General features: G+C 35.8%; 1 protein-coding gene and 1 long non-coding RNA gene across 4 annotated transcripts in view; one reads left to right on the forward strand and one right to left on the reverse strand.

Annotated features, from left to right (window-relative positions):
- Positions 1 to 24,693, reverse strand: part of LOC105225787 (probable basic-leucine zipper transcription factor C) — a 48,795-nt gene that overhangs the window by 13,407 nt on the left and 10,695 nt on the right. The gene's annotated exons all lie outside the window — the stretch shown is intronic.
- Positions 912 to 20,108, forward strand: LOC125776247 (uncharacterized). The gene is made up of 4 exons (XR_007421536.1): positions 912 to 4,154; positions 15,892 to 16,108; positions 16,221 to 17,121; positions 18,060 to 20,108. It is a non-coding gene; the product is annotated as an uncharacterized LOC125776247 (long non-coding RNA).

Consider the following 24,693-nt stretch of genomic DNA (forward strand, 5'->3'; position numbering starts at 1 on the left):
AGCTAGCGCTCCGGATGAGTTTGCCTATTCTACTACTGGGAACTGTTAAAGACACGTACCCTTGTAAAATATACTTTCAAACTAAGCAGCACTCGACCTCAAAATGTTTTAGAAATTCATTGCCGCCAAGAAATCGAGAGCAAAGTTGTCTTCTTATTCTGTCCCGTTTTAGTCTGCGCTAATGACGCTTGTCCTTGCTTACCATTCATATACGTATAAATCCCTAAATACTCATGCGATACACTTATGCTCAGTGAATAGCAAAATATAGTATAACCCATCCTTTCGGTTGAAGTGTCTGGCTAACCCATTTGGCTTTGTAGTTTTCGTTGGTGTTTAACAATTTATGACGAAGATTTTGTGGGCTTTGTTGAAAACTGTTGTAAATTATTGTATGCGGTGCCATTAATTTAGACGCTAATTCTGCCAAAGTCATGTATTATAAATTTTAACCATTAAGAGTAAATGAAATGCGAAAAGTTTAAAATCATTTCGATTTGTCTCCATTTTTAAATATTTCGGGCCTAATCTCGGTCAGCGTAATCGCTATTAATCAAAAATTGTTTAAATTCCAGCTTTAAGCCAAAAGCTTTTTATTTTAAATATAATTGAAGACAGCTACAATTTTATTTATATTCAAGGATTGCGTCCATATTTCCAATGCAAATTTATGCAGTTGGTTGTTTGCTTAAGCGAGTATTTTTAACCGTGAATGGGCGAATGCAAGGAAATACACAACCATTTTTGTTAAGCGTTTTGGAATTTCAATTGCGGAACTACTTCCGCATTGTTCCAAGTAATTTATTGCAGTGAATTAAATACTAGTAGCAACAATATAACTTCCTCGCCGGTATTTCTGTGAACTGTGATTTTTTAAGGCAAGCAAACGTCGGTAAAAGGTTGTAGGAGGGAACTGCTGCACTCGTATGCATATTTTAAGTACCCACATATACATACGTATATACTTATATATATATGTATATATCTGTATATACATATGGTATATATAAGTATAAATGGACGCAAATGTCAATGCGAAAAGTAATTTACTGCAGCAAAATGGCAAATATGCAATAAAAAGTTGTGTCTTACTGTTCAGCCTTTGCCTGGTTGGAACTAACTTAACTAAATATTACTGACGACCTAAAAAATTAACTCATATGTTATTAAAGTTATACAAGGAGCGCTCCAAAGTAAACAGGACAGAACAGAAGAGGAACAGACAGACAGAAAAAACAGAACAAAATCTATTTATTTTATTCAAAATAGTTTTCTTCCGCTTTAATACAGCTTTATTCACGGTCCAAAAGCATGTCGAACGAGTGTTTTAGCTCGTTGGCCTGTATGGCCGCAAGTATGCCGGTGCAAGCCTTTTGAATTGCTTCTACGTCTGCAAAACGCTTACCTTTCATGGGAAGAAGTCGCACGGTGCCATATCAGGCGAATACGGGGAGTGGTTTATGGTTAAAACGTGATTTTTGGTCAAATAATCGTCCTTCGAATGTTGAATTCTGAGCAATTTTTGGTCGTCAGTCAATTTGTGCGGAACAAACCGTGCACACACCTTTCGTAAGCCCAAATGTTCGATCAACATGCGATAAATCGATATTTTGGAGATGTTTAATTCCATTTCCATGAATTTCAATGATGATTTCGGCTGATTTTTTATGAATTCACGCACAGTTTCAATGGAATTTCCGGTGATCACGGATTTTGATTGGTCCACATGTTGATCGTCACTTATGTCCTCACGACCACTTTGAAAATGTTGAAACTACTCGTGCACTCTGCTACGGGTTGGGCAATTATTGTCATAAACTTGTTTTATCAATTGAAACGTTTCGGTAAAAGTTTTACTAATTTTAAAACAAAATTTAATGTTGGCTCTTTTTTCGAAGCTCATTTTCGCACCGATAACACAAACATACTGACACTTAAAACGCAATAACTTAACTTCCATTCTTTTCCATTCTATGAAATGTCATGAAATTCTCACTGGACAATCGACAAAGATAGATAAAGATAATTCTAACGCACCAGTCGACATGGCACCATCAGGTGGCGCTAGACTCAAAAAGTCCTGTTTACTTTGGAACGCACTTTATACAAATAGATCAATATTGCTCATGATGCTTTCCTTAAAAATCTCGTAAAATATCTGCATTGGAAACAAATTGGTCTATTATTGTTTTGACTAGAGATCTTGGTACTTTAGAAGTTTACGATATTGTGCACGATTGTACACTCTTCTAGTAGATTGTATTTTCTCTTTTCAGATCTGCAGCTCGAATTATTTTCTCCAGGAGTAGATTGAAAAAGTCGCACGATAGGGAGTCGCCTTGTCTGAAACTTCATTTGGTATCGATCGGCTCGGCGAGGTCCTTCTCGATCCTGATGGAGCTTTTGGTATTGCTTAACGTCATTTTAACCAGCTCTATTAGTTTTGCAGGGATACCATATTCAGAAATCGCGGCATTAGGGAGCTCTTTTCGTGATGTCCAAAGCAGTTTTGAAATCGACGAAGAGGTGAAGTGTGTCGAATAGAAAAACATTCGGCTGTCCGTTGTAATTGCAACTACCCGACGTCAAACTTTCCTTGTGTTTGTTGACGTACGTTTTTTGCTGCACAGAGGCGGGTGCGTATCTTGGCTGCAAAAAGGTAGTGGTCCGAGTTAATATTAGGACCAAGAGGCGTACGCTCATCTAAAACACGAAAAACACGGAGAAATCGATCAGCATCAGCTCATTTGGGGTTGTTTCATCACGGAGGCTGAATTTACCAATCGTTCTTTTTAGTACCTTTTTAGTCCACCCTGGCGCTAAAGTCGCCAAGCACGATTTTGACATCGTGGCGGGGGCAGCTCTCATAGGTGCGCTCCATGCGCTTATAGAAAACATTCTTTCTTTTCATGCGGATCGTGACTATACGTTTAACCACCGGACAGGATGCCAGTACACGGCGTTGGGGTCTCTCACTCACTACGAATCCCACACCGAATTTGCGCTGCTTTACATGGCCACTATAGTAAATGCCACAAGGACCTACTCTTTTCAGTCCTTGTCCCATCCATCGCACTTCTTGAACTTAAAACGTGGTTCTTAATGTGTTTGCTGTGGTCGTCATCAAAAGAGGGGGGTTTCTCATCCGAGGTTGTTGTTTCCTTTTCACATGGCTCCACTCTTACTAATAAAAAATCATAATGATTGTGATTGATTTCTTAAAGACTTTCACGAATGCTTGAATTCTCATTTTGAATACACGCTAAGTTTTTGTGGCTAATACTAATAACTTTAGGTTATATCCGTATTTTTAATACGTACTTTAGAAAAAAATTGTGTTAAAAGTTTTGTAATGCCTCGATGTAGAGAATCATATTGTAAGCTACAAAATATATGACAATAAATTCTTGCAGAAGTCTGCTGCGTGCTAATTCAAGGATCAATTGAAGTTCTGAAAAATGGAAGGAGAATGTTTTTCTAATAACTGTACAACATTTCGTGTTTCAATTTCAGAATTCGGATTGGGAAATAAACTGGCTTTTCTCCAGAATATTGGATCTATTTCCAAAGAAAAGGAAAACTCATTTTCTATTTTACATTTCGACTTTAGACCCATTTTATATTGATATAACAACATTACTTTCGTAGTCTGTCCAACTCATATTTACTTCAATAAAAATGTTCACGTTTTTCTAACAATTCGTGGTTATTAAAATAATTATTGTTTATTTATCAGAGATTGGAATTACGATTATATTAAAACCGTCATCCATCGTATAAGTAACATAACCGTATATCTCATATTCTCACATATATCAACACATATGTATATATACATAAACGCGCAAACACATATACAATTTTTTGTTTTAGCCATGCATTGATATCATCAGAGACCGTCTGTCTGCCTGTCAGTCTGCTTCTGGTTGCTTTGAAGTGCATAATGAAATTTCACATAACTGCCGCAGCTGTAGCACGGCGGGTAGGCCAAGTGGGGTGGAAATCAGTAGTTGTGCTGGATTACATATCGCCAATAAAAGAAATGAAATTGAGTTAAGGGCAAAAGTTCATTTTATTTCCATGGGTGGACTTCAACATTTGCCAACTGCTACAATCGGATAAACCACAAAGCGGCGGCTCCAGGAAACTGTCGGGTTCGTATCCATGTGGACAGGTGTACACGTAAAGTGTTTAACAGTCAATATATACTTTGAGGCGAAAATTTTAACTGAAAGAACTTGTGAGATTTTACGTCCAATCTTATCAAATTAAAGACACTTTGACTTGAAATGAACTGTTATTTAAATACAAATTTTAGAATATATAAAAATATATTTTACTGCCGTTCAGTGTAAACGATGAAAATCATTAGGAAGGTTGTTGTGAAGAAGGCTTCTAGTTCGATTCGCCATTCGCTTAGGTTTTTCGAATTTAAAATCAGTACATTTTCCTACTGGGAAAATTAACAAGGATGTCTACTTGGTGCTTTTTGTACATTACAAATGCAGCTAACGAGTGGGAAAATCGATTTGAGATTTGCAGCTGCAATGACAATATGCAATTTACAACAGCAATGAGTAAAAGCAACAGGGCTTAATTGTATTGTGTTTGCAGCACGTTTCGAAGATTACAGACGTGCATTTTTTCTATGACAAACTGAACAAACGACATTGTAGTCAGTTATTTGTGCTTCTAAAGCCACTAAAATTTACACATGAGCGAGCGAGACATACATACATACACATACATACTTGTATATTTAAGTATGACATTTTGTGTATGTACTTACATCGTATATAGGCAAGTGTACTCAAAGACCATGGGTCGATGTTGAAACAGAACAAAACAACCATGGTTATATTACCATTCACTACGTTCTTTTTATTAAGACCTGTTGATATCACAGTTATTTAAAATTTTTCCTAGTCGTAACCGTAATCGAATTTTCCTACACTAAGTTTGTTCGGCCAATTTATGTCAGAGCTGGTTTGCGAGCGGTGGGTTACAGACAGAGGTAAACTCAAGGTAAATAGGGTTAAGAGAAAAAAATTTTCAATGAAGTTTCGAATCCATCGTTATAACCAAGCTTTATTCGAAATTTATTCCTTATGTACTAGTTTGGGAACTAAGTCCATAGCAGCGCATTTCAGCATGTTAAGCAAAACCATAAATAGACACTCTTGCACCCTTTATGCCTCTTCTTTCTAACACCACCTACATCGATTTGATTGTCCGTAATGAACAGTGAATGCTGTCTATTAAAGGCGTCTTTGTGCAGTGTTCAGTGTGGATTTGATTTGTTTGCTTTTCCATTTAAACTCTATCTACTTTCTATGTATATGTGTGTTCTCGACAGGATACGTAGTTGTAATACTCAGGTAAATGCTATTAACTGTTTTGTAAAGCCTTTATTGCCGACTATTTGAGTGGCAAGAAAAAGACAGAGTGAATGTAAACAGTTTATTCAGATTAAGACTAAAGTTGTTTTAAGTTAAAATTTAAGTTTTTAAGCTGGTTTCATGAGGAAAATGTTTAGAAAAAATATATAGTATAATCAGATATATTGTATCATTGGAATTCCGGTGAAAACGGATTTATATTCATATGAGTTTTACTTATGGGCTAGTTCAATAACAAAAATTGTTTGATTACTGAACTCTTTGAATTAATCTTAAATAAACGCTTTATGATGAGATTGATGAAATGATTCCTGCAGAAAGAACTGAATTAAGCGACCTTAATACATAGATACTGACGTTTACAAAACATTGGTATGATACGATGTGTCCTCCATTTATATTCACTCAATGGACAAATCTTAATAAAATCTCATTTAAAATATAACATCTAATAAAGTTGAAACTCGTCTGTGTGGTGTCAATTCGAGAGCCGTCTCATACAACTTTCGCTTTCATTAATTTTGACCGACACGTTCCATTCATATCACTGGATGTCATCTACCTCCGTGGACTTTATTTTATGACCAATCAGATCAACTTTGTAATTTTTTGATATTTTCGAGCGTGGACATACTTTGGATAAGAATTTTACTACTTAAAAATGTTTGTTTCGTTTGGTACAGACTCCCATTAGTAAGCCACTTTTTGGTATCAAATGAATAGGCATTCAATTAACACCTGTCACTTATTTCGAAATATATAACTTTGTGCCCTTAAAATACATATACACATATAACTTACAAACTAACTAGGATGTTTATAAAGAAGGCTTTCTATCTAAATATTAGGCCTGATTTCAAAATAAATTTCAACTCTTCTGCCAAATATTAAGGGAAGACGTACCTATCCACTCTTTCATCGGAAATCATATCAGACTTCGCAGAACATGCGGTGAAAACAGGCCTTCCGTGGTACAGAATTTGTGGAAGATCTGTTTTAAAAAAGAATAATCATCAGGAAGTGGCAAAATCTAAAGCACATTATAATTAAAATATTGCAAGGCAGCTATAAGCTATGGTAGTTCGATACTGGCGATTTCTACAAATAAATAATTTATTGTGGAAAAAATGGCGTGTGGTTTGGACTATTATTTTAAAAACTATGTAGTTCGCGTATACCAGTGCTGATTGAAATATCAGTGCAACAGAAGCGAAAATATATAAGGGTTTCCTTGACTATTTTCTGGCGATATACAAGTATAATCGCTTCGACACTGTTTTTGTGAAATAAAATAGATGATAAAAGAAAACTCTCTCAGATTTACAATGTTTCAGACATGTTTTTATACTGTTGCTGTATTTGAGGTTTAGCGAGGTAACCACTCTACGGCAAGCGTTGAATGAAAATTTTAATGTACGAGACCCACGAAAGGTGCCTTTATTTAGCCAAAGGCATACTTAGCCCCGGATAGAGTTTATGAAAAATCACTTGAACTAGCCAAATAAAAATGGCATAAATATCCTTTGAACAGATGAGTCCAAACTAGTTTTTTGGTGGCGCCTATATTAGACAGCCCAAACTTTGAGTATCTTTCAAATCATACTGTTAAAACAGGAGTGCACGATGGCACTTAAAATTTGGTATGGGATTGATTGAAGGAAGCACGTATAAAAACATGTATGTACGGAAACTAAGGATCGTAATGCTGCCATACGTCAGATGGAATATGCTCTTAAAATGACTCTCCGGCAGGGAAATGACCAAACTATGGTCGACTCAGTGCCCAGATTTCTCAATTCTACAAAAATCTTGTTGCTGGGGATAGCAAACGCTATATTTAAAAACAATCGCTGCCTTCCAACTTCTTTGGCGCGTTGTTCATGGGGAATACACTCAGATCTAAGTTCAATGATAAAGTGCATATTTTCAATATCTACACACTAAAATTTAAAATATTTCCATTGTTATACATAGTGCATTATCACATAAATTAATAATCGACTTAATTAAACTCACAATACACAAATTTAGAATTTTTTCAGCACTTTTCATCGAAGAAAATCAAAAAAATCATAAAAAGTACTAAATCGAATGCTGTTTTTGCCTTTTTCTTATCCTTATATTCTATTTTACAAAAACAGTGCAAACTATTGAATATGAAAATATGCAAAAAGCGTTTCATATTTTTCATTATTTTTTGCGATTTTAATGAACATAGGAGTATATACAGATAGCTAGATGTACAGATAGACGGTCATGGCTAAATCAACTCATATATATACATATTTTTTAGAGTCTCCAACGTTTCCTCGTGGCGAGCTTAAAATATCTAGTTCAGGGTATAATAGTTCTATTGAGTTAACAAAGCTTCAATGTGTCCTCACCATTGGCATACACGGTGTCTGATGCATGCAAGCTTCCCAACTACTGAATTGAAGTTTCCTCAACTTCAATGGACAACTGTTAATTTAAACAATTCCACCACCATTACTAATGTTTTTCGCATGAACATTTGCTTTCAGGAAACTAAAATTCAGAAGTAATGCATTTTGAAACCGCCTACGACATATTGATTGACTGTCTGCTGCATGAAATACTATAAACTCAGAGACCTTCGTGTAATGGCCTGATAGATAGACTAATAGAAATGTGAATATTTAATGCAAAAATAACGGTAATTTATAGCAAGAGGACAAGGTGCTATATGTTGGCGTAGGTCTTAAGTAAAATTAAGGGAAATGATTTATAACTCTCGGCAGCTTTCACTCGTTGCATGTCAGAAGCGGCGCAGCAGTATACCAGAGGTATGTGGATATATTTGAGTTTTATCGCATGTTGAACGCCGGTGGCTGTTGCATTACTATTCGCAATTTAGCCACAATAAATTTCGCCAACCGGACGTACAGAAATTACAAGTTGGACAGGAATGTGTGTGTGTGTTTACACTGTAGTTGTACATAGGTGTATATGTATGTGTGTATATCCTGCGCAAAGGCTTGCTTATCACGCCGTAGTATCTGCCAGCCAGACTGCCGAATTAATCCTTTTATGCTGACTAGACAGTTGGCACACAGGGAATACTGCACGCGGATGCACTGTGTGTATGTGTATAACATGTATTCGCATACTTTGTTCGTATTTCATACAAACCCTTAAATATTTGATATAATTTTGCTGGTGCTTGGCCTTAACTACTGGCTTTGATCGATAATTGAAGGCTTCAGTTTGATTGCGCTTTGAATATTTCATTAACCGTAGAGGCAAACAGGTGCAGTAAGTCTGCGATGTGCGTGCTTTGAGGGACCCTCTACTTGTTTGATTCCTTTGAATAACCCTTTAAATACTTGTGTTCAAATGGTGTATTTGTCGCCAAAATATATCACGCAATTGTTATTAAATTTTCATGTTGCATTCACTTCATTAAACTCCCCTCAGTAAAAGCTTTCATTACATCATAGGACAAGTCTAGGGTGAGTCCGCGAATAATCGTAAAGAACTATGTGGCTAATACACTTTTGATTTTTCTATATGAAACAAACTATTCCTTTTTGTATGTTTTGTACACTTTTTAAAACAGCTATTTCTTATAACGGGTGATTCAAGTAGAGGTACTTTTTTTAATAGCCTATTTTTGACAGATCACTCGAGAGTCGTGTAATGCTGTTATGTTATTTTTGTTCAGCAATGTTTGGGATTTCATCAAGTAAAGACTTACGTTCAACTTTATTCAGAAAATTCATGTTCTGTAAAGAATTGTGTTTCGCCCATCTTGAGACCCAAAACTCATTTAATTTTCGGCCGAATAGACTATGTCAAGCACGCAGTGAAGTAAATATATCAGCCGTAGCTGAGAGTGTACACGTAGGCCGTGGAGAATCGATCGGCGCCGTTCGCAGCAACTCGGACTGAACGACTGGCGAGATTTTGTACGCTTTCCGTTTAAGAAAACGTATAAAATACTGGACCATCTGAGACGTAGCCGCCATTTGAAAGAGATAGTCTTCAAAAAATAAATGCCAAATATTGTTCTTTCGAATGATCATAAACATTCCCCATTAAGTTTGAAGTTTCCAGGAGTATTTTTTTTTTTAATTATTATTTGTATAATTTTTTACAATGATTTCTTATGAACATTTGGTTACAAATATGTGTGTTAAGAATTTTTTTTATTGTGTTTGAGTGATTGAGCTATGAGTATATGTGTATATTTCAGTTGAATATGTGTACAGTTACTTGTTAGCCATCAACTACAAACGTAATTTTTTGTTTCCTATTTTAGAAGTCTTCTAATGCACGCAAGATAAGACTTGTTAGCAAAACACTTGTTTTCTCCTTTCTCGATTTTCCTTTACAACAGTAAATGTTGGCGACAAGTTCCAAGTTTCTCAAGTTGACATGTTCTGCAATCCTTTGCGGTATTCTCAAGTATGTAGTTTTATATGCATTTTTAAGCGACGCAGCTGGAATATCGCACGCGGTAAAGGAATATACAACTTTTTAAAATGTGGCTACGGTATACGAATTGATTAGGGTGGCTATTATAATAGCTTGTCTTTATATGTGACATTATTAAATTTAGTTAAGTTCCAATTCGCGGTACTGGTGCACATATAATGTAAAATAAATTTCATTATTACAGTCCCCGCAAACAATTTTCAAGAAAAATTGACTATCGTGCAGTAGGCGGCTACTACCGAGTCGTGGTTAATTTGTATACTTTTCCAACTCTTTTTTCTTGTTTAAAAATATATTACATATTTCCCCAAATTATTAATTTCTCAACCTTTAGCTTTGCCAAGCAGCAACTGTGAGTATGTGGGATTATGTTTAAAAATATTAATATTCAATCTTTATATATATATATTTTTTTTTTATTTTACGAACTGGAGTTGATTCGGAATCTATTGGCTATGGACTTAAAATAAAATTTCATGAGCTTGTTATCAGAAATGTCATTGCGCAATATAAATTAAATACCCAACATATTTCTACATTGTGTAAATTAAGATTGCAAATAATAGCCTTGCCCTAATGCGATATGGTGAAGACAATTTTAAATATGTTAGTATGTGTGGGTGTGCGTGTGTGGTTCTTGTGGCAGGTCACGTTGACAGCCACTAGCCGAATTAATTGCAAGAAAATATGCAAATACATATGCCAGTAATGCTTTCGTTGTTGTTGTTCACTTAGTCATAGCTGTAGTGTAACTAGTATTTTGCTTACTTTAGTTTTCTGTGTAAACGGTTGCAGTTTCGTTCGCAAATGTTGGCACTCTTCACTTGACAAACTCTTGCACTGTACTTTTTTTGATTCGTGCGTGGCGAAGACACTTTTACTTGCGGCACGTTTTTAATTAAAACCATATTACATACACGTTTATTGTAGCGAATGAAAGCGATATGGACAATATATACAGAACGCACAGACGCAACGCACATGTATGAATGGCAGATTTTATTTTCAATTCAAATGATGCTTATCTGTGTACATATGTATTTATTTCAGTTTTAAATTTAATGGCAAAGCTTTTATTTGCTTGAATTGCATTTTTATTGCGTTGTATAGCTTCGATTCATTTGGGATACAATAGTGCGAGTGTCGGACAATTGGGCCTACCTTGCGTATGAGTAATATTTTTTGTAGCATGAAGAAGTTGCCGGACTTTTTGCATAAAATAAATATCGATGCATAATTTTCTTGTTAAATCGTCCAAACTGTTTTCAGAAGTTCAACAGTTCGACATTGCGATATTGCGACTTACAAAAAACCATAACGGTAGTAGAGAACTTCATACTTTCGAATATGTTTCACCGTATTAAATCGGAATTTTTTTAGTGATTTGGGAGAAAGGATGAAACATGGCTTTACATTTTTTTCTGAAGTCGACAATTATGCGGGTGGATGACTGCACGTGTTGAACCAAATCCAGATCGAAACAAGTTCGAACATTCAGCTGGCCAAATTATCTCATCTTATGCGTGGGATAATTTTTAAAAACTATCATATGTGTCACAGGTTCAAACGCATTTTCTACAATTTAAAGGTGTGGTCTAAAAGACAAAAATTGGTCCGAAGATTTGAATTATGCTAAGTTTGCTGGGCATATTTTATTGGAAAAATTATTTTGTTCAATAGTTTAACTGCGTAAATTCGCTTGTCCGAGTCAGCCAATTTACTGGGCCATTTCGTGAGATAACGCATTCACCAAACCAGGTTTTCAATAAATCGATTGTGACATTCGTTGTGTGGATTGTGGCGCTGTCCTGTTGGAACTACATATTGTCGAAGTCATGCAATTTGTGCCAAAAATATTCGGTTATCATTGAGCGGGAGCGATTCCCATTGATAGTAACGTGCCGATCTTGAAAATCACGAAAGAAGTACGGCCCAATAACGACGCCGACCCATAAACCCCACCAAACCGTAATTTTTTTTGGAATATAATGGTGATTTATGGAGTACGTACGAATGTACTTTCACAGAAAGAAAGAATCCTGGAATTGATATAGCAAACCGTTTTGCTTTATTTAAAAAACTTTGTAGTGCTCTTATTGATAAACCAGTTGAGGCCACCGACGAATTTTGGTAGTAAGTTTAATAATTTCGACTCGCTTTTGGATCATAAATATTTCCATGATGAAATGCTAAAATACTTGTATTAAAAGAGCCGGAAAAATATGGCATCGTTTGCTGTCCCTATCGGTCTACTTTTGTAGTGCCATATTGAGGAACCTTTTATATCGGCCAATATGCGAATTATTAATAAACTAACAGCGTATCTTTGTACCTAAAATGAATACATCAAGGTGTAAACTTGCCCAAGGCCCGATTTAACTAAGAATCTTCAGGCACCCGAAGGTATTTCTTCGGAATTGATCTTGTTGTCGTTGTTTTTCGGTTACACCAGAATTAACCCTTCCTAACTTGTTGGTCATAAATTTAGACGATTTGAAAACGTTGTCCCGTAGTAAGTCTGTTCATTAAAAAATCCAGGCTGAGTGTAAACCAAGTATCAGCTGTCAAAAACACCAACTCCGAAAAGAACTACACGTGTAAAAAAACACCAAGATTGAAAATAATCTAAAGAATCAAAAATATTATAAATCCGCTCGTTTAATTGAAATGTACAAGGCTCAGCTGCCATCTGGATTTCACTATCACTTTTACTCGCCTTCATTACTGTTTGGGTAATTCACTTCTACACTGTTTTGAATACATCAAAAAAGTTCTTCTTTTTCATACCTTTTATGTTTATTCAATTTATTTATATTTTTTATAAAATTATTGTAGCATTCTTATATTGCTAAAGTTTGTCAAACGTCTGTAGCTTATTGCATGCCTTAATAATTATTCATAAATGCAGCAGCATTTAATTAAACGAGAACAATCAAAAGGATACACTCCTTTTTCCATAAATGCCATTTAATTGCAATCAACTCAATGCAGCTATAAATTACTTTTCGCAAGAGTTGCACTTGCTTTTGTCAGACAAGCAACTCGCGTCATTGTCAATCGAAAACTCACACACATACACAAATGCACATGTGGATGTAAATTAGCGTTTAATAATTTATGTCTTCGCAATTACTGTCGCTTGCCAGCAATTTGTTGCAGTTCGTGCTATTTTTGTTGCTGTCACTGTTTTGCCACAGACGGCGGCATAAAATTGGCATGCGACGTTATGCGGTGTCTGACTTGACTTAACGATTGCGGCGTGTTGACATATCTGCTATATATCATATTTATGTACTTCGTATGGTATACTATATACATACTTATGTACAATTGTTGTTACTCAGTGTCTGTGCAATCACGCACATGAACAAGTGACGAAGTGTATACTTTCTTGCCAAAATGCAATCCGCTTTGTTGCAGTTTCAGCTTGCGCCCAAAAGCAGACTGCACTTGTAAGAGAGATTTGCGTATACTCGTATTTAGACGGCTAACTGCTGGGTGAATCGATAACTCAATTCTTTGAATATTCGAAGGAAAGGCTTGAAGAGCTGGGAAGCTTGAGATGGATTGTGGTAAATAATATTTTTTCGACAAAATTTTATAATACTTCGAATCATCTCTATTATATACTGTTTGAATTACAGTTTAAACTGGTTTCGAGTCTCTGAAATGGAAGCAGTTTAAAATTTGGTCTGATTCAAGCAATCAATGTAATGGCTTGTGCGATAATGCCGCCTTAAACTCTTGTTGCATTTGCCATGCATAGCTCTTTAACTTCTCCTTTTGTAATAAACATGTAAAAACATATTTCCCTAAGCTTGTAAGTGTCCACTTTTCCCGCTTTTGCCATTTTCCGGCGGAAATGTTGAAAGCTTTTGGCTTTTAGAGTGGCTGCATAATTTGCAAATTAGATTTGAGGGCAATTATAGTATGATGGTGGTTGAAATTTTACTTTTAGCCAACAACAGCAGCTCAAGCGGCAACATGTTGGTGCTAGCTGCACTTATTTAACAAGTTTCTCATTAATCAAGTTAAATAAACACTTCGACCGAAGGGTAAGCTAAAGTAACGAAAGTGTATGGCTATGCTAGGAGAAATTGTGCTGCAAAGCGAAATTATAATAATGTAAATCTATAAATAAAAAATTGCTTTAAAAGTTAAAATCAGTGAAATTTATGCATATGATTTTTAATCAATTATTTTCTACTGAAAATTTTAATTGCGTTTTGTGACTAAAAAGTGCTTTATAGACACATTTTAACACCCAGAAGGAAGCGTCGGAGACCCTATAAAGTATATTTATAAATGATCAGTATGTTGAACTGAGTCGATTTAGCCATGTCTGTCTGTCTGTTTGTCCGTCCGTCCGTCCATCTGTCTGTATATATACGAACAAGTCCCTCAGTTTTTAAGATATCGTTTTAAAATTTTGTAAACGTCATTTTCTCTTCAAGAAGCTGCTCGTTTGTCGGAACTGCCGTTATCGGACCATTGCAGCATATAGCTGCCATACAAACTGAATGATCGGATCAAGGACTTGTATGGAAAACTTTCGCATTTGACGTGGTATATTCACGAAATTTGACATAGATTACGGCTTATAATAATATAATTTCCGAAAAAATTGTTCAGATCAGATTATTATAGCATATAGCTTCCATACAAACTAAAAAAATGCACTTGTGAAGGGTATATTAGTTTCAGTGCAGCCGAAGTTAACGTTTTTTCTTTTTTATTTCATATTTGATCTCTTATATTTTCAGTAAGTAATGAATACGCATTGTATCTTCAATTATGTTCAGTAGATCATTGTTAGAGTACACCATGTTTTATGAACAGCATAGAATTTACTCAGTACATTTGATTCATACGTTTAACTGTGTATAACTTCTAAAAGAAAGGTTTTACTTTGTAATAACATATGTAAGCTTATTTATCATTATTTGGTCAAAGATACAAGATCCCGGGGGCACTGATGTCTCAAACGGGAGACATCTGTCTACAACCGGCAGATACAATGAAATATTTAGGGTTCATCCTGGATAGGAAGCTTTCATGGAACACGTGTTTGAACAATTGGAAATCCTCAAACACTTTGACTTCATAACGGATCACTTGGATCATGTAGTCGCTAAACCGAACTCTGACGGCTCCTTCTCTGTCTATATACCGGCCAGGGAGCTACGGGTGGGAAATTGCCGTTGGAAGAGTGAGAGGCAGTGAGATTCTTTACGGATGGGTCAAAGTCTGCGTTCAGGGTTGGTCAAGGAGTACCTAACCTCGCTATCAATAGCATCTAGTGTCTTGGTTATAAGACTGGTATGGGTGTCATGACATAGCGGAATTTCAGGAAATTTTAAAACTGATGAGCTAGCAAGGAAAGGCACCCTAAACCCGCTTTTAGTAAAATGGGAGTGAGTCGGTGCTCCCGTATCTTTTTGTAATCTAAGATAGGTGGTCTTCGCGGCAGCTTGGCCGGCTTTGGACCACCATGGGTACATGCACAGTCTCTCCCTATTGGCGTCCATTTGCAAGGCTGAGAATCTTACCACCACCATCTGCAGAAGGTGTATGGAAGACACTTAGGAGCGCATAACTTAAGAGACCATACCGAACTGACGGGAATGGAAATTAAACGCCTTTGCAAATTTGTATTAGTTACTAAGCGTTTTGATAATTTTTAAATTCGAACACAAGAGTTCTTCATTTTTATGGCTTCCCAAAATACTACATATAGAAGTCCACCTGCGATCTCTCTAGATCAGTCATATAACCTAACCCTAGCTCAAGCTTATTTACTCTGGATATGAAAAACTTGATACGCAAGATCAAAAACTCTCAAGCTGAAAAAAAATTATGTTGCATATTTTTTTTTACGAAAAATGGAACTTCAATGGGAGTCAGCAAAAAAAAATCAGCCTAAGAAATCTCGAACACCCTAATATGCAGCTTATTTCCCTTGCAGTTATATATAATCATCGTTTGTTGTTCATTTCGCATTCATGAGAAATTGAATTTCGCCTCACTTTGATTGCAGAAAATAACTAGCTACGATTTCAAATCCAATAACTGCACTGAGCCACCATATTTTATAATCATTTCAACACAAAACGCTGCGCGTCTACTGCATATTTATTCCGCCAGCGCATTGAAATTCATTCTATGTGCGGCAAGGCAATCTACTTGGTTGGGATTACTGTGGATAGTGCTGCACGAACTTGTGGGCGGAATATTATATAATTATATACATATATGTAAGTATAATATACATGTAAGTATATTAATGTTTTCAAATGCCTTCTTGAACTGGTTCTTCAGATCGTCAATTTAATGTTCTAATACAATTACAAATTATGTCACTCTCAGATTTGCAACAAAAGGACTTATGACGTTCTGCGCTCAGTGCTTCATTAAGGTACCTTACATAGAATCACTAATCACATGGAGGAAAGTCAGCCGGATGTTCGAAAATCCTGATAACTCATATATTGGCCCATTTGTGCAGCATAAAGTCATCCAGAAGTTCCATAATCTTTATATTGGGTATATGGGGGTCAAGGAAGTATGGAACCATTATAACTTCTTGATTTGTACACTAAACGGAACTTAAAATTGTGTTATACGAGTATGGGAAGTAGGCGTGGTTTTAGTCCGATTTTGCACTGTGACATGGGAATATGAATACGCCACGTTTAAATTTTCTCGCAATTGTTTGGTGATATGTGATTTCACCCAAAAGTGAGCGGTGACATGCCTTTCGTCCAATTTTTATACCAGCCCCAACAAAGACCTCTCATACTATCTCGGAGATGTATATAGAAACAGACAGACAACCGGACTTGGCTAAACCAACTTAGCTCATCACGTTAATCACTTCAATATATTTTTTATAGGGTTTCCCACGTTTTGATCAGTTTAGTACATACTTCGTGGCAAACCGAACATACCCTGTTCATTAAAAAAGGGTGAAAAAATACGTTTCTACGTTATATGTCCTCTAATATTTTCATAAAATATAAGCATATAAGTTTTGAATGAGAGAGCTTAAGTGACTTTAGTCGTTGCCTGCAATTCAAAATTTATGATGTTGTTAAAACTTACTTGGAAAGTGTCGCTACCAAAATTATTATACTCAAACCAAATCGTAAAGCTAAATAATGCAGTAAATATGTATATACACCCACATTAAGTTATGAGTTGGTATGAGCATTTGAAATCGCCAAGCAGTTAATAAAAGGTAATGATGTTTATATAATGATAATAAAGGGTGATTTTTTAAGAGCTTGATAACTTTTTATTAAAAAAAAACGCATAAAATTTGCAAAATCTCATCGGTTCTTTATTTGAAACGTTAGATTGGTTCATGACATTTACTTTTTGAAGATAATTTCATTTAAATGTTGACCGCGGCTGCGTCTTAGGTGGTCCATTCGGAAAGTCCAATTTTGGGCAACTTTTTCGAGCATTTCGGCCGGAATAGCCCGAATTTCTTCGGAAATGTTGTCTTCCAAAGCTGGAATAGTTGCTGGCTTATTTCTGTAGACTTTAGACTTGACGTAGCCCCACAAAAAATAGTCTAAAGGCGTTAAATCGCATGATCTTGGTGGCCAACTTACGGGTCCATTTCTTGAGATGAATTGTTGTCCGAAGTTTTCCCTCAAAATGGCCATAGAATCGCGAGCTGGTGTGGCATGTAGCGCCATCTTGTTGAAACCACATGTCAACCAAGTTCAGTTCTTCTCATTTTTGGCAACAAAAAGTTTGTTAGCATCGAACGATAGCGATCGCCATTCACCGTAACGTTGCGTCCAACAGCATCTTTGAAAAAATACGGTCCAATGATTCCACCAGCGTACAAACCACACCAAACAGTGCATTTTTCGGGATGCATGGGCAGTTCTTGAACGGCTTCTGGTTGCTCTTCACCCCAAATGCGGCAATTTTGCTTATTTACGTAGCCATTCAACCAGAAATGAGCCTCATCGCTGAACAAAACACGCGCGCGAAACACATTTCGAACCGAACACTGATTTTGGTAATAAAATTCAATGATTTGCAAGCGTTGCTCGTTAGTAAGTCTATTCATGATGAAATGTCAAAGCATACTGAGCATCTTTCTCTTTGACACCATGTCTGAAATCCCACGTGATCTGTCAAATACTAATGCATGAAAATCCTAACCTCAAAAAAATCACCCGTTAATAGACCACTTAAATTCACTCCAATGCCAAGTGCATTTCAGTTTTTTCTCGTATGCACTCGTAGTCTGCAAAATATTGCACCTTTTTGAGTTGCTGCCAAATCGTGTGCATGAAATATTCCAATTGACTGCCATTTCGCTAATATTAAGTACCGTTAGTGGCACTTGATACAGGTGGTGGTGTGTGCATTTTCCCTTTGTGGTCGTGGATTTTATTATGCATTTGCTTAACATTTTTAAATAAATATATATGTAGTACTCTTGTATAAAACTATGCGCAAGTGTTGCTGGGCATGTGATTGTGCACACAATAGGAAATATGAAAGAAGAAATAAGGAAGGGAAAATAATGCGAGTGCAGATACATTATATATATGGTATAGTCTCGAAGCTCGCATGAATCTGGGGATTTATGGTGTATTTAAAACTTTAAATTAACTAGAATAAATAAAGCAATTATATAATATTTACAACATACACATTTTGGTAATCTCTCTTATTTAATATATTTATTGAAATATACGGTATAAAGTCAACTGTATGCTTGTCATGAAGGTAGCCAATATAAAGAATTTATATGCGGTATTTGCGATCATCATTTTTCTTGTCAGTGCCAATTGGCATCCACCACTTCTTTAACCGAGACACAGCTATAGTATATCTTTAAAGTTTTTGTTGTGTAAATATTGATAAATTCCCATAGGAATATGAAATATATTGGGTACAAACAGGAACTAGCTGAGTATATTATAATGTCTCTTATTACAAATGGATAATAGCGAGGATCACAACAGACAGTCGAACGATTTTCGACTCGACTCATCAGGGAACTGTGGGACGACATTTCAAGCTCCTTACATACAGCTGCAAACGAAATCATGGGTTTTCGGAAAAGGCAAAAGAACAGCTGGTACGAAGAGGAGTGCCGTGACTGCTTACCTCGCAACGTTACGATCGACCACAACACGAGCGAGATGGGATAGATGCCATGATTTGAAGAGGAAAGCGAGACACATTTGCAGATAAGCAAAGAGAGGGCCGAAATGCGTGAGTACGAAGAGCTTGACAAGCTGGTTGATAAGGGTAATGCTCAAAAATTCAACGAAAAGATGCGGTGACTAACGGAAGGTTTCAAATGCAGAGCATATTCTTGTAGAACCCCCGAGATGATCTAGTGACTGATGCTCAGAGCATACTGAAGTTATGGAGGGAATACTTCTCCAACCTGCTGGCAGAGAAAGCGTAACACCAGGAGATGGTGAACCAAATTTCTCAATCGATGACGATGGAGCAGACGTTCCATTGTCCGACCATGAATAAGTTCGAAAAGCAATTACCTATCTGAAGAACAACAAAGCGGCGGGGGCCGATGGATTGCCGACCGAGCTATACAAAAAACGGCGATGGAGAACTGTAAAGGAGCATGCATCAGTTTCTTTGTAAAATATGGTCGGACGAAAACATGCCCGAAGATTGGTAATTAAATGTGCTCTGCCCAACCCACAAAAAGGGAGACCTCACCCCCTGCGCCAAATACCGTGGGATAAGCCTCTTCAACATCGCGTATAAGGTTCTATCGAGCGTAATGTAATCGCTTAAACCACTCATGCACATTACTATGGGATAGGCACTGATCACCATAAACCTTTTTCATCATTTGAAATGTTTCAGTAAACGCTTTCCCAAGTTTAAAACAAAATTTAATATTTGCTCTTTGTTCAAAATGCATTTTACGACCGATGACCAAAAGCTGCTGTCACTTTTTGATTGATAAAATCGATTGTAGTTATCCAATTATCTTAAAATTTGTACGAAAGGTCAACAAGAGATCAAACTTTTTATTTCATATACCCACCAATAAGTGGCGCCACCAGAAACAGTTATATTTAAAAAGTTCTGTTTCTTTTGCGACAGACTTTGTAGCTACATTAAAGAGCTTTCTGCAATCTTTCTTTGATTTTGAAGTCACCACAGGATCCTAATTCTTCCCTAGGTACGCCATGTTCTTAGGTTGGAATGGAGGAATGGTAGGAATGCGTTTTTTCGCCTCTTGTATGTGTACTTGACAGTTCGTTTTTTAGGATTTTTGGATTTGTTGACCCTTAGTTATGTCAATTTTACAGCTAACTGGTTTTAAGAAGGTAAATCCGTAATGAGCAATTAAATAATTTTCAATATTTTATTGTTAGGTTTTGGAACAATAATTATGATTTCAATTTTATTATTTTTAAATAAAATATAAATTAATTCTTATTCAAGCATATTCACATTTTCATACAAAATTTTTGTTCCAGGGATATACTTGTATATAACAACAACGTTTTAATTTCCTGGAATTTAATAGCCATACCATGCCGCATACCTTTATGCTTACAATGTCCCATATGTAAATTTAAAGGTGCGCTTTGTTGAATTTGTAGACTAATCAAATATTTGATATGAATAACACACATGAATGTTGCGCATACGCCCAGTGGCCACAAAGAGAATTTGCATTTTACATATTGTGCACAACGAAGAGCCAATAACGGAAAATTCAAATTCTCCTCGCGCTAACAGAGAACGTAAAAAGCGTATTTGCAGAGGGATACCTAAAAAAGCACAAATGCCTTGTAATAATAAATATATATTCACATGGATGTACATATACATATGGCTGATATAACACACTTATGCGTTGTGTCTGCGAGAATGCATTAAGAGTAGCTGCCGAGTTGATGAAATTTTGCGCATATTTAAGGTTTCTGAGACCTTTCGTGTGTGATAGCAGTTTTTCAATAGAGGTCACACACAGCAAAAGAAAAATTCTGTAAATATTGAAGAAATAAAAGTAATGAAGATACGGAATTGGAAACAAAACAAAAGTCCATGGCAATGTTTTTTAAAGTAGATACACATTGACCACTTTCATAGTTTACGCCTCACCGGCTTCAAATTTTGTTCGCATGAAAGAACGAACGATTCTACTGGGCCCGTTTTTTATTGTCTTTTTTTGTTTGATAATTTCGGTGTGGGCGCCTGCTCAATCGTGCGATGTAAGCTCCTTCGCTTTGCTTGTACCGCACCGTTTTTGCTCTGTGCATACACACGCTCGTATGCACTGCAAATTAGCGATTAGCAGCCAATTCGCTTTGAATGAGAGATTCACACGCTTCGAATATTGAAATTGGTTTTTGACCACCACTGCGGTTGGATTTGTTTGTAACGTAATTGCGTTTGTTGTTGTTTCGTGGTGTAAGCTCAATGCTATTATGAGGTTAATAAATGGTTTGCCATTATTAAAGATGTTTACATGCACATGGGAGTGTGTGAATTTAATTGGATTTCAAAGTTTGGAATTATTTGTCTTAAGGTGAGTATGCCTTTGGTATTTGGACTGACTTTGATTTCACTCTGTCAGTGTATTTGTTTGTCAGCGTGCAAATATGTTATTTAAAATTACTTATTCAAAATTTAACTTGTTTAAATAACAAGGGTCCAAGTGAAATATGGAACTGTGCTCTGATGTAACATTTTTTCCTCTTAACGGATTTTAATTACTTTCATATGTTTTTAATTTAACTTGGATATTTTTCGTTTACGCTTCGGGATAGTCTTTTGCACAAAAAAAATGTTCTTTAATGAGTTCTTCCAATTTTTTTTTTACAAATATGAAATAGTTTTTATGCCCAGGCATAACCGTAACATTGTTATTGGAATATAGTGGAATGTGGAAAGCCCTCTTATTTAGTCAACAATAAAGTGGACAAGTGAAAGCTTGTGCCTAAGTAATCTATAAGCAGCCCCTATTTAACAATATAATTTAGTTTTGATAGCAATCTGGTTTTGAGTTAGAAAAGAGAGGGTGAAAAGCATTTGCCTCCAGCAGCATTACAACAAGTCCGAATTCAGAAAGATTTGTGAAAAGTCTACAAACATAATTGTTGTTTTAACACATTCATGAAGAAGCCTATTGAAAACAAATATTTTATTAACTTAGTAGGTAATGTTGTTTGGGTTCACCATTCCTTTTTCGTTAAATTTTCTACTTGCACTTAATGACATTTTATTTTCCTGTCACTTCTTATGACATTTCCCTATCAGAGAGACATTTCTCATTGATCACGTATGTATTTGAATGGGGGCATATGTATGTATGCCTCTAAATGACACATAGATGTTTCCCCTTACGATGAAAAATAGATACATGCGAAAAAATCAGGCTACCGAAATGCGATTTTCTTAACGCCATTTAAAATTTTATTCTAATGCAGCATATTGAAAATATGCGTGAAGTATACAAGTATAAACTTCGGAAGCAATGGATGCTGAGCGATCCTTACTCATTCGCCTCCATCTTTATTTCATTTTTAATATTTTGCAACTCGTTGCTTACATCTGAATTAAAAGCTGTTCTGCGGTCTACATTGGTGATTTTTTGTTGTTGCCATATGTAGCAATAATGGCAAGTGCTGAGTCGACAGCTTGATGCTGCAGCTGAAGTATATATGTATACGTACTCATAGTGCAAGTGTGTTTTGAGTATTATTTAAACTATGTCACTTAAAATATAAACTTCTGATAAATATTGAATACCTTTAGTAAGACACATTTCAAATTGACTAATTTTATTCGGAAAGGATGCGAAAAGTTTTCGAGTTTAGGAATCATTGCGAATATCTGGAGAAATTACTTTGTTACTACCCTACTATACTTCAGATTAAGGAGGTAAAACAGTCCAAGATTTTCTCAAAAATGTAATATTTATTTGGGCTTTAAGTAAGCTTTAGGGCCCTAACAACTTTATTTGATATAATAGTGAAAACCCAAATTCCTCAGTTCACTTCGCAGTCATAGCGTTCGGTTACATCGGCGTAAACTTTTAACTCGTGTTATGGAAATTTAGTTTTGAGTTCAGCAAACGTCATTTTTTGTTTTCAATATTATTTTATTTATTGGACCTGCTTTTTTGCTTGGGCTCAAGCAAGTGATTCAGTTGTTCTGGTGATACGTTGCTCTTTAGTACGCAGGCATATCTCTTCTTTTAAGGTGTGTTTGATCGCAGGAGTGTACCAAAGCATTCGCCAAAGGGTTTGGGTGATCTCGGGGTTTAGGTATATATTTAATTCTGCAATCTTCTACTTCTTTCTTTACTATAGGAACACCAAGGTCTTTATAGATATTTTCATTACGCATGTACCATGGTGAACACGTGATTGTTCTAAGCATTTTCTATTGGGACCTTGTATTATATCAATATTAGTTGCACAGATCGTACTCTACAGTTGAATGCCATACATCCATACTCACCACATTATATAAAAGTACTTTGTTGTTTAGGCTAAGCTTAGAGTTTTTATTTAAAAGCCAATTTGAATTTGCAGCTCTATTCTTCATTCATGCTATTTTACTAGAGATGTGTTTTCTCCACGTGAGCCGTTTTGAAAGAGAGAATAATTGAAATTAAAAAAAAAAGTAAAAAAACAAAACAAGCAAGGAAGAGCTAAGTTCGGGTGTAACCGAACACTTTGTACTCTTGTAACTTGCCGGGATCAAAGCCGGGGAAATATGTGCTGTATAAAGTCAAGAGAAATTTTGAAAATTCTATTTATCCAATTTCCCCCGTTTTTGACATACAGACGTTCTATTAAAGGAAAAGATTTTCTCCGAATTTCTTTAATACATCTTACAGATCGGACCTATATTTTCGATAAAAAGTTCGTAATTGGAACATGAATCTCCATAAACGGTATTAATTGGACAAGTATAGTGTTAGTCTGATATAGGCATTTCTTGGTCATAAGGTGGTCTACTTTACGCGCACTATTCGGGCAAAGTTTTATCCCGATACATTTAATGGTGTTTGATTTGCATATCGGAAATCGGATGAATCCGATGGAACTTACATACATAGATGTCTGAATGTCAACATGACATTAAAAACCGAATTTGGTATCGGTCGAGTAAGTCCTAGATTTGTCATGTATCCTCCCAGATGTAAAATTTAATGTTTCTGTGATATTATTTATTGATATATCGAGCCTTTGAAAGAACTATTATATGGGGAACGATCGTAGTTATCACCCGATTTCATCCAATTTTACAGCGATGGTTGGGGTGCATAAGTAATTTGGGGAATTTAATTTAGGGAATTTAAATTTTGCTTCTTAAGTGAGTTCGGCGGTATGTACATAGGCGGGAGCGCGACCATTTTTCACAATTCTTAACTCACAGGGGCATCTTGCTGCTACAATCCCTGAGTAAAATTTTAGTTTTATATTTAAACATAGCGCTTAGTTATAACATACTTAGCTATGGCACTTTATAGAAGTTTCGTGGCAGGTTTGTGGCAAGTTTCATTGAGGTAATTAAGATATCTAGTTGAAAGGAGAAAGAATTTCTTTATTGCAATACTGACATGTGTTCACTTTTCTTTTTACAGCAGTATAAGAAACTCATTAACCTGGCTCGTTTGGGGTACTCGCTGTTCACGATTTATTATCAATATCATAAATAACAAATGACGATTGTTGTTGTTATCTCTATGAAGTACTTTCTTTAAGGGAAATAGCTGAGGTTTCGCAGCTAAAAAACGATTCTGTTTTTAAATTTTTTAAATATACATACATACACTGATATAAATATACATATATATATATAC

The sequence above is a fragment of the Bactrocera dorsalis genome, chromosome 2 (genome assembly GCF_023373825.1).
Source record: "Bactrocera dorsalis isolate Fly_Bdor chromosome 2, ASM2337382v1, whole genome shotgun sequence".
Classification (NCBI taxonomy): Eukaryota; Metazoa; Arthropoda; class Insecta; order Diptera; family Tephritidae; genus Bactrocera; species Bactrocera dorsalis.